The sequence below is a fragment of the Salmo trutta genome, chromosome 23 (assembly GCF_901001165.1).
Source record: "Salmo trutta chromosome 23, fSalTru1.1, whole genome shotgun sequence".
In the NCBI taxonomy this organism is placed as follows: Eukaryota; Metazoa; Chordata; class Actinopteri; order Salmoniformes; family Salmonidae; genus Salmo; species Salmo trutta.
The window spans coordinates 25,577,231-25,592,582 of NC_042979.1; the positions used below are offsets into that span (position 1 = coordinate 25,577,231).

General features: G+C 43.5%; 1 protein-coding gene and 1 non-coding gene across 3 annotated transcripts in view; both read right to left on the reverse strand.

Moving 5' to 3' along the window:
• LOC115159667 (collagen alpha-1(I) chain) overlaps nucleotides 1–15,352 on the reverse strand; it is a 144,110-nt gene that overhangs the window by 75,690 nt on the left and 53,068 nt on the right. The window lies entirely within an intron of this gene.
• On the reverse strand, nucleotides 8,166–8,218 carry LOC115160309 (U7 small nuclear RNA). Its single transcript, XR_003869065.1, has one exon. It is a non-coding gene; the product is annotated as a U7 small nuclear RNA (small nuclear RNA).

Genomic DNA, 15,352 nt, shown 5'->3' on the forward strand with positions numbered 1-15,352 from the left:
TTACAGATTTCTGATCCTGCCCAACTTCCCTATGTAAACAGGTGTCTCCAACTGTGTGTGTATGTTTGTGTGTGTAAGCGTGCGAGTGTTAATGTTTGCTCGATGAGGGACACAAAAACCTCAACCATGACCAATGATTTACACCCAAAATACATGGGATCTCATGCAATGCTTGTGTTGTATATGCTGAATGAAGCTTGTGTCTACAACATGACTCACTCTAACCAAGGCCTAACCAAGTTAGATTTAGGGTGAAAGTAAACATCTGATTATGGACATGCATTGGCACAACAATAGAAACAGCGGTTTCATGGACAACCAAGTGTCTCCAGTTGAGTGAATCCCCTAACAGACCCCAAAGCAGAGCTGAGGGGAAGAAGTCGAGGAGGCTCAGCATCAGATGTAAAAAGAATCCCCACTGTTTTCAGACGTGTATGGTTCTGACTGTTCAACTCTAGGAACATGGATGGGGGTTCGAGGAGGAGGGAAGCCACAGAACCCACATGGATGACATGCTCTGGAGCAGAAAACTCTCCCCAAAACAGAGCTCCAGAAAAAAACACAGTTGAAAGCAGAAGATGGTAACATTTACTGGAGAATCTCAGAGGTTCAATTTAATTATATTAGGGGGAGGAAGATGAGATCTACAGCGCACTGAATCACAGGCCATAACATAGTGGGGACGTTCCCTAACACAGGAAGAATTTCTTCATGTATATGGGAACAAAGAAGAACCACACTAATGCAACTATAAGCTATTCTAAAGCATGAGGGGTTGAGTTGGGGTGACAGTCCCGCTTAGGGATTCTCTGAGACTGTGGGTGTATGAGTGTGGGGTCAGTGGTTCCCTTCCATCACATCCCAGCCTTCCCCACTAGCTAATAGCTTCCAGAGAGCTCCAATGTCTCCTATAGGATAGTATTCCCCATAAAACACTGATCTGGTGCAGAGCTGTGGCTGAGTAGTAACACTTCCTGGTCTCCACATATGATTCTGTGTTGGAGAGCAGGGTTCAATCCCCTAGTCAACCCTTCTAACTTTCTCTCCTCTTGTAATTTCTACTATGTCTGAATAAAGCTTGAATTAAAAAGAACATTGGTTTGGAGGAACCAGTTTAATGCACTGCATTTTTGAGGGAGCGAGTACACAAGCGATTCGCTGCACCTTTTATACCTGCTGTAAACGGTGTACATGCCGAATACAATTTGATTTGGCTATCCTACGAACCCACTCAACCTACCTTTGGGACTCCATGATACAGGTATGGTTGGGTGTGAGAGATAGAAAACAAAACAGGGCTGCCTCCTCCTTCATCTCCCCTGCTCCTCCATCTCCACGTCCTCCCCACCTACTCCACTTTCTCTTCTCCATGACATATACACTATGAACACCCTTTGTCTCTGCCAAGGAGCCAGTCTACAAGCATTCAGCCTATTGTTTATCACAAGGGTACCTACTGGGCACACACTAGTTGAATCAACGTTGTTTCCACTTCATTTCAATGAAATTACCTTGATTTCTATGTCCAGTGGGTATATATTTCATAACTGAAACCTTTGGCTGTAGTATTAAATAAAACATTAACATTAAACAGAATCTTCCTGACGAGGAAACAAACAGTGCATATAATTCAGAAGTCTAAAGCCGTTTAACAACAAACAGAGTAGTTTATGAGTGGGGGTGAGTGCCCTGTGGCTTGCTTCTTCAAACTCTCAAATAAATAGTGCCCAAGGGAGAGATGGGGTATGTCCCAAATGGCATCATATTTTGTATTTAGTGCACTATATATAGTATGGAATATGATGCCATGGGATGCATCCGTGTGACCTCCAGCCTCCTAATTAACACAGGGTTCTGGGAACCTCCGGATCCCATCAAACTTAACCTGGATGGGGGATTGTTTTATCCTTTTATGAATTGAGTGAGTGAAAGATGTGTTCCCTTCTTTCTTAATATGAGAGCTCTTGATGTTGGATAGAGGTTTGCTCTGACTTGCTCTGGCTGCTATGTCATCTATTCCTCAATAACAGGAGTTCGATAGGGCATCAGAGATGGAATACACAGAGACACAAAAAAGGTTTTCCAGATATTGTGTTAGCCTCTCTAACCCCCTTCCATTTAATGATCCACAAATCATCCTTACTGAGGTTCCATTATAAGTGTCAAAAGATTACAACGAATCAAAATGAGTCCATTGCCAATGACCGTCATCAATAACAACCCAGGTATGATGAGAATGGATATTACAGTATTAACATGTAAAGTGCTTATCCAATGTCAAAACTCACATATGTGTAGGCAGGCACGCATGTATAAGGGTGTGGATACATACATGTCTTTCAGTGTGTGTGCATGTGCGTGTGTTTGTGTGTGTGGTTTGTATGTGTGTGTGTGTGTGTGTGCGTTCGCGTGTGGGCGTCTCATGTGTGTATACATCAGTGGAGGCTCCTCAGAGGCAGAAGGGGAGGACCATCCTACTCAGTAAATAAAAAATAAAAAAACTATTCTGAAACAAAATGTTCTTATTTTTAGATAAAAATATACAAAATATACACACGTCACCAAATAACTGATTAAAATACACTCTTTTGCAATCTACAGTAGCTTCAACAGCACCCTCTAGAGTAGCACCATGATGTAGCTGGAGGACATCTATTTTGCGTCCTCCTCTGGGTATATTGACTTAAATTCAGAACCTAGGAGGCTCATGGTTCTCACCCCCTTGTATAGAGTAGTTGTCTCAAAGAGAGAGAGAGAAAGACAATAGTTGAACAGTTTTTAACACATTACTTTCTTCAAAAATTAAGGAGAAGCAGCAGAGCGAGAGAAAGCCATTTTTTTTTTTTACCTTTCACTTAAGCTTCCGGGTTTATAAATGTATTGCCACCGGGGCCTGCCAGTGTAACTGGTAAACTGTTTGCTGTACACTGTATTGTGTGATAGTAAACCCAAAATCCAATCTGTGTGTACAAACGCATTACTTCTAGTTTGTTGACTAGGAAGTTCATAGGGTGGCAGCAATTTAGGCTGTGTGGCGGTTAGCGGTTAGCTAAAGGTGAGAGGAGAAGAGCACGAAGATGCGAGAAGGAATTATACAACGAGCAAGTGATAATGCTGTATGTGGTTGCTATGAAATTGAATTGTGTGTGCGGGTGATAAGGGATGTATTCATTCCGCTGATTCTGTTGCAAAACGTTTCTTAAATTGAAGCAAACAGAACGAAACGAAACACTTTGTTTTGCAACTGTTTGGACTAATGATTACACCCCAGATTAGCTAGATGCAGGCAAGAGTGTGCAATGCGGTATTGAATGTGTGTGTCACACAATGTCACGGGTGTCGTAGGGTGTAGACCAAAACGCAGCGGGAAAATGTATACTCATCTTCTTTTTATTGAGTGAAGAAGGAAAACACATACAAGGTATACAAAAACAAATGAACTAGACAGTCTCGTCAGGCATAACGCAAAACAAGAAAAAATCTCCCACAATTCCCAAAACAAACACACTTCTAAATATAGGACCTTCAATCAGAGGCAATGATAGACAGCTGCCTCCAATTGAAGGCCCCAATCCCCATTACCAAAACATAGAAATACAAACGACTAGACAGAACATAGAATAAACTAACATAGAACAATAACCAAAACCCTGGACTAATAAATCAAATACCCCTCTACATACACAACCACCCCGAACCATATAAACCAAATACCCCCTCTACATGAACACATACACAAACACACCCTGAACCACATAAAACAAATACCCCCTGCCACGTCCTGACCAAACTATAAGAACAAAATAACCCCTTTACTGGTCAGGACGTGACAGTACCCCCCCCAAAGGTGCATACCCCGGATGCACCTTACAAAACAAAACTACAAAAATAAACCCCTAAAGCGAGGGAAGGGAGGGTGGCTGCCGTCACCGACGGCTAATGTGCTACACCCCCCCCCCTCCCCAAACCTCCTACAGTGGAGGTGGCTTAGGCTCAGGCCTACCTGACCAATCCACCCCCACTGCATACCTCTGCCCGAGGCCAGTCACTGAAGACCCTGGACTGTACTCTGGAAGCTCCGGACCGTGGGACGACTCTGGGAGCTCCGGACCGTGGGACGACTCTCCTGGTTCCGGACAGTGGGACGACTCTCCTGGTTCCGGACAGTGGGACGACTCTCCTGGCTCCGGTCAGTGGGCCGTCTCTCTTAGTTCCGGACACTCTGGACAGTGGGCACTGTTGCCGGACACTCTGGACAGTGGGCACTGTTGCCGGACACTCTGGACAGTGGGCAATGTTGCCGGACACGCTGGACAGTGGGCACTGTTGCCGGACACTCTGGACGAGGCACTGTTGCCGGACACTCTGGACGAGGCACTGTTGCCGGACACTCTGGACGAGGCACTGTTGCCGGGAGTTCTGGACGAGGCACTGTTGCCGGGAGTTCTGGACGAGGCACTGTTACCGGACACTCTGGACGAGGTACTGTCGTCGGAAGCTCGGGACTGGGCTGACGCACTGAAAGCCTGATGCGTGGGGCTGGTAGTGGAGGTACCAGACTGGGGACACGCACCTCAGGGCTAGTGCGGGGAGCAGGAACAGGACGAGTTGGTTTAGGAGACGCCAGACTACGCACCTCAGGGTCAGCACGAGAAGCAGGAACTGGATACACCGGGACATGGGTAAGCACTGAAGGTCTGGAGCGCACCTCTTGCACAACCCGTCCTGGCTGGATGGAAATAGCAGCCCTGCACGAGCGGAGTGCTGGTACAGGGCGAACTGGGCTGTGCAGAGGCCTGATGGTTGCCGTGCGTAGAGCAGGCGTAGGGTAGCCTGGGCCTAGGAGGCGCACTGGTGGTCAGATGAGCTGTGCAGGCATCCTCCTTCCAGGCTGGATGCCTACTCTAGCACGGCACTTGCGAGGGGCTGGGATCGCTCGCACCGGACTGTGCGTGCGCATGGGCGAGATCGTGCGCACTACCGCATACTCCGGCACTCTCCACTCCAAATGCTTCCCATATTAAGCACGGGGAGCTGGCTTAGGGCTCACCCTTGGCCCAGCCAAACTACCCGTGTGCCCCCCCCAAAAAAAATCTGGGGCCTCCTCTCAGGCTTAAATGCCAACCGTGTAACTCTGTAACTGTTCCTCTTCTCTTCGCTCCATTTACGACGTTCCTCTCTCGCTGTCTCCACCTGTTTCCATGGCAGGTGATCCATTCCAGTTTGGATTTCCTCCCATGTGTAGGATCCTTTCCCCTCCAAGATGTCCTCCCAACTCCAGTACTCCTTGTAGTCCATCTTTCGCTCCTTCCTCTGCTGCTTGGTCCGAGTTTGGTGGGAGATTCTGTCACGGGTGTCGTAGGGTGTAGACCAAAACGCAGCAGAAAAATGTATACTCATCTTCTTTTATTGAGTGATGAATGAAAACACAAACAACGTATACAAAAACAAACAAACTAGACAGTCTCGTCAGGCATAATGCAAAACAAGAAACAATCTCCCACAATTCCCAAAACAAACACACTTCTAAATATAGGACCTTCAATCAGAGGCAATGATAGACAGCTGCCTCCAATTGAAGGCCCCAATCCCCATTACCAAAACATAGAAATACAAACGACTAGACAGAATATGAACTAACATAGAACAATAACCAAAACCCTGGACTAATAAATCAAATACCCCTCTACATACACAACCACCCCGAACCATATAAACCAAATACCCCCTGCCACGTCCTGACCAAACTATAAGAACAAAATAACCCCTTTACTGGTCAGGACGTGACACACAATGATTAGTCTAATTTGTCTCTCGGCCTTTGCATCTACGTTATAAACGTTAATTTGTAGGCTAGGTTGTACCAACCTCATGATGGGTTTAGGGTACATTTGAGTAGCCTAAACCTATCGCTGTTACATTGAACTGGGTGAATGGAATATTTATGACAGTCATCCAATATGCTGTAATAGAAATAAGGCCGTGCACATAAAAAATGAAAAAATATCCTCCCTAATCTTAAACGGCACCAACCGCCACTGGTATCCTTGAACATGATAGCCCAAACAGCCCCTGTCTGAGTGTTGGTTGATCTTTCAGCACCAGAAAAAGGGTAGGTAGGGTGGAGATGTACAGATAATTACACTTATTATATCATGGCTTCATCATGACAACTCCGATGCAGTAGTAAAGCAAGAGCAGACAACCACTTAATCATCCCATCAGAGGCCGAGGACAAGGAGAACAAAAGCAGCCAACAGATACACACTGTACTGTACACATTCAGCAGATCAGGGTCATATTCGTTAGTGCACATCAGTTCAAAACGTAGCAAAATGTTTTGCAACGGAAAAGGAAAACAAGCTTTTTTATTGGACAACGGCAGGTAGATCCCTCCCTGTTTCAATCCATTTTCTTCTGTTTGGTACCTAATGAATTCGACCCAGGTCTGATCATCTCTGAGCTCTGAGGTGTGTCTGATTTATTATGTCAGGTTGGCAGAGCACCATACCATCCAGGAATAAGATCTACCGCGCTGACACACAGGTCACTGATCTACTAGTGCCAGCATCTACTGCTGCTGGCAATGGAACATTACCAAAAGGTGCCTTCTGTCTGAACGATAAGGAGCTCTGTCTGTCGACACTCCTACCCTGCCGCTCCCCGTCACTAGGCAACCGCACAAACCTGTCTGTGTTTTGTAACCTCATCCCCTCGCCTTCTGAACTACAGGGGAAAATAACGATTTGGAGGCGAACGTCAGGATCAGGAAAATGAGATTGAGGAAAAAAATGAAAAACCCTGGAAAGCGATCTGTGGTATGTATGACATGGGAGAATGTTGGTCTTGGCTGGCATTGCAGAGTTTGGGCCTGTAGCGTATGTACTGTACATGTCTTACAGATGAACAGACAACAATGAACAGTCTCCATTTTTTTTTTTTATTAATGCACATTCCTATAGAAATCATCATATCTGGAAAGGCAGGTGGTCATATCGATCCTGGCAGAGCTTGTGTTGTGAATTGCATTAGAGGTAGGTGAAGGAGTCAAGCGCAGGAGAGCAGAGATGTCCAAGTAGCATCTTTAATAGGCAAGTCCACAACACAAAAGGTCAGGTACAATACCAAAACAAGAAACCGCCCACGACACAAAAGGTCAGGTACAATCCCAAATCAAGAAACCGCCCACGACACAAGAGAACACAGTACTCACACAAGGAGGAAAATAACGCTCCTAAACTATTACACACTCAGTATAAACGTGAATAAACCTGAGGCACAACCTCAACGAGCAACATAACATGTATAATCCCGCACAAACATAAGCAGGCAACAGGGGTAATTATACACACAGAAATTAAACAAAATGAACCCAGGTGTGAAAGAACCAAAGACAAAATAAACGGAAAAGGAAAAATGGATCGGTGATGGCTAGTAGGCCGGCGACGCCGACCGCCGAGTACCGCCCGAACAGGGAGAGGAACCACCTTCGGTGGAAGTTGTGACAGCTTGATCTGTGACTAGAGATAGGTTATAACTAGAGATAGCGTATACATGTAGATTAGAGATATTAGGCCAGTGGTAGTGTAGTGTGTGTGTGTCTCTTTTTGGTTTTACTATCCTTGTGGGGACCAGTAGTCCTCACAAGGAAATTGAAACAAGGAAAATTCAACAAGTGGCGACATTTCGCCAGTCCCCACAAGGAAAAAGGCTATTTTAGGATTAGGGTTAGGAGTTAAGATTAGGTTAGGTTAGGGGTTAGGGATAGGTTTAGGGAAAATAGGATTTTGAATGGGAATCAATTGTTTGGTCCCCACAAGGATTGTAAACAAATGTGTTGTAGGTCTCTCCTAACATGACCTCTCCTTCCAGGTACTCCCTCTGGCCAACTAACACACTTGACGAGGTGTGTAAGAATACCCGAAAGCTTCCAGCATTTCACCTGCATGAAAAAAATACTATAGTATATGGTACAAATACTATTGTATTACTATATTTCTATACTATAGTTTTCACTGTAGTGTTTTTGCGGAAATTACTGTAGTATTTTCTGTAGTGTTTTTGCAGACATGACTGTAGTATACTGTTGTGTTTTTGCAGACATGACTGTAATATACTGTAGTATTTACTATTGTGTTTTTGCTTTATTATCTTTTACATAGAAGTGGGGCTTTCTCCTTGAGGAAACCTACTGGACAAATAATAAGAGAGCACATTTTCCATAACCTGTAGGTAGGTAGGACTGGAGTCTAAATGGATAGTTCAGAGCTTCTGCTCTTTTCTATAGCCAAATATGGTCTATACTTGGCATGTAGGTTTCTCATTCATGGGTGGTATATATGCAAATTAAACACTGTAGTATAGTTTAAAAAACTGTAGTGTTTTTGAGGACACTAGTGTTTTTGCGGATAATACTGTAGTATTTACTATAATATTCTACAGCATACAAAAAATATATATAAGTACTACATATGCTCGAGGGATACTAGTGTATTCTACAGTGTACTACAATATACTACATTAAGCACTACATAATCGATGGATACTACAGTGTGTAGTATAGTACAGTGGGTCCTCATTTAAAAGTTGAATCATACCACAGCACAGCTTGCGGGATATTGCGCAATGTTATGGCATGTTGGAATGCATGACGTCATAGTATTTTATCATCAGCCATTGTTGCCATTGATGCTAGTTTGACCACCAGTGGGCATCTTTGAGGGGGTCTTTATGAAGCGTGTTGGTGCTTGCTTACTTTTCCATATAATCCTACAGAGGTCCACGCAGGCAAGAAGTTTTGATTGCTAAATCCTATCCGAAAGTGCATATTCCAAGGTTTTTAATGAACCTAGTTTTGCCAAGCAACACAAAATGTTTTACAGATGGTCTCTCTTTCACAGTGAAACGGTGCTGAAATAGTTGACCACACTCCGGCTATTGCTTCAAATCCTATTATAACAATTGGATGACTTTGGGTGTTTCAGTATGCAACAATTTCATGCCATCAATTGCATTAGCCAACTTTATTCCAATATTTGTGTCATTCAGTGATATTTATTCCCATAGTAATTCGTTATGATCCATCCAGATGTGGTTAGAAAACAGTGCATGTGGTGGGCTATGCAAAGAGATGGGTGTGCAAAGAGATGGGGCCACAGTGTCTCCTGACCCCTCCTGTCTCAGCCTCCAGTATTTATGCTGCAGTAGTTTGTGTCGGGGGGCTAGGGTCAGTCTGTCACATCTGGGGTATTTCTCTTGTCTTTTCCGGTGTCCTGTGTGAATTTAAATATGCTCTCTCTAATTCTCTCTTTCTTTCTTTCTCTCTCTCGGAGGACCTGAGCCCTAGGACCATGCCTCAGGACTACCTGGCTTGATGACTCCTTGCTGTCCCCAGTTCACCTGGCCGTGCTGCTGCTCCAGTTCCAACTGTTCTGCCTGCAGCTATGGAACCCTGACCTGTTCACCGGACGTGCTACCTGTCCCAGACCTGCTGTCCCAGACCTGCTGGAACCCTGACCTGTTCACCGGCGTGCAACCTGTCCCAGACCTGCTGTTTTCAACTCTCTAGAGACAGCAGGAGCGGTAGAGATACTCTCAAAGATCGGCTTGAAAAAGCCAACTGACACTTACTCGTGTTACTGACTTGTTGCACCCTCGACAACTACTATGATTATTATTATTTGACCATGCTGGTCATTTATGAACATTTGAACATCTTGGCCATGTGCTGTTATAATCTCCACCCGGCACAGCCAGAAGAGGACTGGCCACCCCTCATAGCCTGGTTCCTCTCTAGGTTTCTTCCTAGGTTCTGGCCTTTCTAGGGAGTTTTTCCTAGCCACCGTGCTTCTACACCTGCATTGCTTGCTGTTTGGGGTTTTAGGCTGGGTTTCTGTACAGCACTTTCAGATATCAGCTGATGTAAGAAGGGCTATATAAATACATTTGATTTGATTTGAAATTATGCACAAACACTCATTAATAAATGTAAAGTCCCTAAACTCAGCAAGAGTCTATTGTCCTGCTAAACCATTTACACCTGGCCCACAGCCTTGAGTACTTACAGTACGGTGCACTTTCACTCCATTCTCCGCATGACTCTTTGCCACCAGATGCTTCTTTCTATTGTTATCTAGTCGGTAACATTCCACAGGTAAATGTAATAAATAAAACACATAGCTCTGGTCTGGAAAACATGTTAAACCTTTTGGGGGGTTTTATTTATCTGTGCTTAGTAGCCGAGGCTTTATGGCTTCACCATCAACTTGTTAATTTAGCAGACATCACTTGCGTATTATTCAGTCAACACATATATTTTAAGAATATAAGAGAATATAACATAACATTTTAGTTTCTCTTAGGATAAAAACTTTATAGTGTAACAAAAGTAATAGCTACAGAGAAAGAGCAATTCTTACACTATTGTTCTAAATTCAATCACCCTCTTCTTCTTCATCCTCCTCATCATTCAGCTCATTAAAATTCAATTGTAATACATTTTGTCACTCCCGTTCAACAACTCCAAATCGCTTTTGCATGTGCTCCACAGGGATAACTTGAAATAACATGATATAGGTTAATTAAATAATCAAAATAAAAAATGTTATTATTTATTATCGTCAGTCCACATGTCAAGTGTAATTGTGCCATTGTATTAACCCAAGTTCTCTCTCAACTCCAGGACCACTCGCAAGAAAATGTTTTTGCCGCCTGATGCAGGACTCTAGTACGAGAGGAGACTATCAGACTGAAACATTCACACCTCCATTCATTTACAAAGATAGTCTAATAGCTCAGCTAGGTGTGAAAAATCTCCCAAATTGTGCCACAGTTTAGACTACCGATAGATCAGCGTTATAATTCCCCCTTGTGATAGTGTTGCGCAATGACAGAAGGATGCAATTTACCACCATCCACCACAAACTGCTACGGCATAAGCTCAAACTTTTAATTGAGGAACCACTGTATTCTACAGTATACTACGAAATTCTATAGTAAGTACTACACATGATAAAGGGATACTACATTGTGTAGTATAGTATTCTACAGTATACTACAAAACGCTATAGTAAGGACTACACATGCTTCAGGGATACCACAGTATACTACAAAATTCTATATCAAATCAAAGTTTATTTGTCACGTGTGCCGAATACAGTGAAATGCTTACTTACAAGCCTGAATCAACAGCACAATTTTTAAGTAAAAAATAGGTAGTAGGTAAACAATAGATAAGTAAGGAAATAAAAATGAAGAAAAAACAGTAAATGACAGTGTAACAACAGTAAATGACAGTGAAAATAACAGTAGCGAGGCTATATACAGGTGGTACTGGTACAGAGTCAATGTGCTGGGGCACTACAGTAAGTACTACACATTATCAAGGGATACTACAGTGTGGACTATAGTATTCTACAGTATACTACAACATTTGATAGTAAGTACAATAGTATTCTATAGTAAACTGTAGTATTTTCTTATGTGGGCAGTCCGCCCTGCGGTGTGCTGAGCAATAGACTGACTGACCCTCCCTCACACACCTGTGTCTGTGCCTGTATGCTGTGTCTATAATCCCAGGGGCACTCTTTCTCTCTCATGTCTGCCTGTATTGTATTCAACTTAAACAGTAGCATAGGAAACTGACCTTACATTCTAATCGTTTGACTTTTTTGACTTTTCGTCTGGACTAAGTAAGCACGCGCGTAGTGGATTTGGATAGTGAACCTAACGCGCGAACAAAATGGATTATTTGGAAATAAATATGAACTTTATCGAACATTTATTGTGGAGCTGGGATTCTGTTTGCTAGTTGTTAGTGTCATCTGGGCTGTACTCAGATTATTGCAAATTGTGCTTTCGCCGTGAACCTATTTTGAAATCTGACAAAGCGATTCCATTTAGGAGAAGTGTATCTATCATATCATATCACACCCCAGCCATTCTACAATCCAAGCTTGATGCCCTCAATCTCACACAAATTATTAATGAACCCACCAGGTACAACCCCAAAGCCGCAAACTCTGGCACCCTCATAGATATCATCCTAACCAATGTGCCCTCTAATTACACCTCTGCTGTTTTCAACCAAGATCTCAGCGATCACTGCCTCATTGCCTGCACCCGTAATGGGTCAGCGGTCAAACGACCTCCACTCATCACTGTCAAACGCTCCCTGAAACATTTCAACGAGCAAGCCTTTCTAATCGACCTGGCCCTGGTATCCTGGAAGGATATTGACCTCATCCCGTCAGTAGAGGATGCCTGGTTATATTTTAAAAATGCCTTCCTCTCCATCTTAAATAAGCATGCCCCTTTCAAGAAATTTAGAACCAGGAACAGATATAGCCCTTGGTTCTCCCCAGACCTGACTGCCCTTAACCAACACAAAAATATCCTGTGGCGTTCTGCATTAGCATCGAACTGCCCCCGCGATATGCAACTTTTTAGGGAAGTTAGAAACCAATACACACAGGCAGTTAGAAACGCCAAGGCTAGCTTTTTCAAACAAAAATTTGCTTCGTGCAACTCCAACTCTAAAAAGTTCTGGGACATTGTAAAGTCCATGGAGAATAAGAACACCTCCTCCCAACTGCCCACTGCACTGAGGATAGGAAACTCTGTCACCACCGATAAGCCCACTATAATTGAGAATTTCAATAAGCATTTTTCTACGGCTGGCCATGCTTTCCACCTAACTACCCCTACTGCATTCAACAGCACTGCACCCCCCACAGCTACTCGCCCAAACCTCCCCCATTTCTCCTTCTCCCAAATCCATTCAGCTGATGTTCTGAAAGAGCTGCAAAATCTGGACCCCTACAAATCAGCTGCGCTTGACAATCTGGACCCTTTCTTTCTAAAATTATCTGCCGAAATTATTGCAACCCCTATTACTAGCCTGTTCAACCTCTCTTTCGTGTCGTCTGAGATTCCCATAGATTGGAAAGCAGCTGCTGTCATCCCCCTCTTCAAAGGAGGTGACACTCTTGACCCAAATTGCTACAGACCTATATCCATCCTACCCTGCCTTTCTAAGGTCTTCGAAAGCCAAGTCAACAAACAGATTACCGACTATTTCGAATCCCACCGCACCCTCTCCGCTATGCAATCTGGTTTCAGAGCTGGTCATGGGTGCACCTCAGCCACGCTCAAGGTCCTAAACGACATCGTAACCGCCATCGATAAGAAACAATACTGTGCTGCCATATTCATTGACCTGGCCAAAGCTTTTGACTCTGTTAATCACCACATCCTCATCGGCAGACTTAGTAGCGTTGGTTTCTCAAACGATTGCGTCGCCTGGTTCACCAACTACTTCTCTGACAGAGTTCAGTGTGTCAAATCGGAGGGCCTACTGTCTGGACCTCTGGCAGTCTCTATGGGGGTACCACAGGGTTCAATTCTTGGGCCAACTCTTTTCTCTGTATACATAAATGATGTCGCTCTTGCTGCTGGTGAATCTCTGATCCACCTCTACGCAGACGACACCATTCTGTATACTTCTGGCCCTTCTTTGGACACTGTGTTAACAACCCTCCAGACGAGCTTCAATGCCATTCAACTCTCCTTCCGTGGCCTCCAACTGCTCCTAAACACAAGTAAAACTAAATGCATGCTCTTCAACCGATCGCTGCCTGCACCTGCCCGCCCATCCAGCATAACTTCTCTGGACGGTTCTAACTTAGAATTTGTGGACAACTACAAATACCTAGGTGTCTGGTTAGACTGTAAACTCTCCTTCCAGACTCACATCAATCATCTCCAATCCAAAGTGAAATCTAGAATTGGCTTCCTATTTCGCAACAAAGCATCCTTCACTCATGCTGCCAAACATACCCTCGTAAAACTGACCATCCTACCAATCCTCGACTTCGGCGATGTCATTTACAAAATAGCCTCCAATACCCTACTCAACAAGCTGGATGCAGTCTATCACAGTGCCATCCGTTTTGTCACCAAAGCCCCATATACAACCCACCACTGCGATCTGTATGCTCTCGTTGGCTGGCCTTCACTTCATAATCGTCGCCAAACACATTGGCTCCAGGTCATCTACAAGACCCTGCTAGGTAAAGTCCCCCCTTATCTCCGCTCACTGGTCACCATAGCAGCACCCACCTGTAGCACGCGCTCCAGCAGGTATATCTCTCTGGTCACCCCTAAAGCCAACTCCTCCTTTGGTCGTCTCTCCTTCCAGTTCTCTGCTGCCAACGACTGGAACGAACTACAAAAATCTCTGAAATTGGAAACACTTATCTCCCTCACTAGCTTTAAGCACCAGCTGTCAGAGCAGCTCACAGATCACTGCACCTGTACATAGCCCATCTATAATTTAGCCCAAACTACTACCTCTTCCCCTACTGTATTTATTTATTTTATTTATTTTGCTCCTTTGCACCATATTATTTATATTTGAACTTTGAACTTTCTTCAAACTACAAATCTACCATTCCAGTGTTTTTCTTGCTATACTTTATTTACTTTGCCACCATGGCATTTTTTTGCTTTTACCTCCCTTATCTCACATCATTTGCTCACATTGTATATAGTCTTATTTTTTTTTCTACTGTATTATTGACTGTATGTTGTTTACTCCATGTGTAACTCTGTGTTGTTGTATGTTGTCGAACTGCTTTGCTTTATCTTGGCCAGGTCGCAATTGTAAATGAGAACTTGTTCTCAACTTGCCTACCTGGTTAAATAAAGGTGAAATAAATAAAAAAATAAATAAAAATCTATAATTCTGTGCATAACACTTCTATATTGATCAATGTTTACGAAATGAAAACATTTCTCAACATTATGCGCCAATGTAAAATGCTGTTTTTGGATATAAATAGGAACTTTATCGAGCAAAACATACATGTATTGTGTAACATAATGTCCTAGGAGTGTCATCTGATGAAGATCGTCAAAGGTTAGTGCTTCATTTAGCTGTGTTTTGGGTTTTTGTGATGCATCTAATTGCTTGGAAAATGGTTGTGTGGTGTTTCTTGTGAAGTTTATGTCCTAACATAATCGAATTTTATGCTTTCGCCGTAAAGCCTTTTTGAAATCGGACAATGTGGTTAGATTAACGAGAAGTTTATCTTTAAAATGGTGTAAAATAGTTGATTGTTTGAGAAAATGGAATTATGAGATTTTAGCTGTTTTAAATTTGGCGCTCTGATTTTCCACTGGCTGTTGTCAAAATCAATCCCGTTAACAGGATGAGAAGGGGAAGGGGTCACCAACAGGTTAAACATATGTAGCTACTGTTGTTATTCTGTCTGCATTGTTTGACGTGACTGTAAGTTAGCCATAGTTGGCTAGCTAGCAAACAAGGGATAAGAACGTTTCCAGCCAGTATGGC